Source organism: Penaeus monodon, chromosome 15, assembly GCF_015228065.2.
Source record: "Penaeus monodon isolate SGIC_2016 chromosome 15, NSTDA_Pmon_1, whole genome shotgun sequence".
Taxonomy (NCBI): Eukaryota; Metazoa; Arthropoda; class Malacostraca; order Decapoda; family Penaeidae; genus Penaeus; species Penaeus monodon.
Window position 1 is genome coordinate 48,202,125 of NC_051400.1, and position 282 is coordinate 48,202,406.

Here is a 282-nt window from a genome sequence, read left to right on the forward strand (position 1 = left end):
GTTGGAAGTAGAAACAAAGGGAAGAATTAAGAAAAAAAAAGAAGATAAAAAAGAAAAACAATAAAAAAGAAAAACAGAGAAAAAGAAAAAGAAGGAATTTGGAAGAACTGTGGCAAAAGAAAAAAAAATTGAAATGAAACAAGAAAAATGAAATGAAAAAAAAATGAAAAAATGAAGGAATTAGAAAATAAAATTGCGTTACCTTCCCTATTCTGATGAACAACTAAACCTTTGATCTCTGAACATAACGACCCTCGCTGATCGAATTATTACCATTATTAT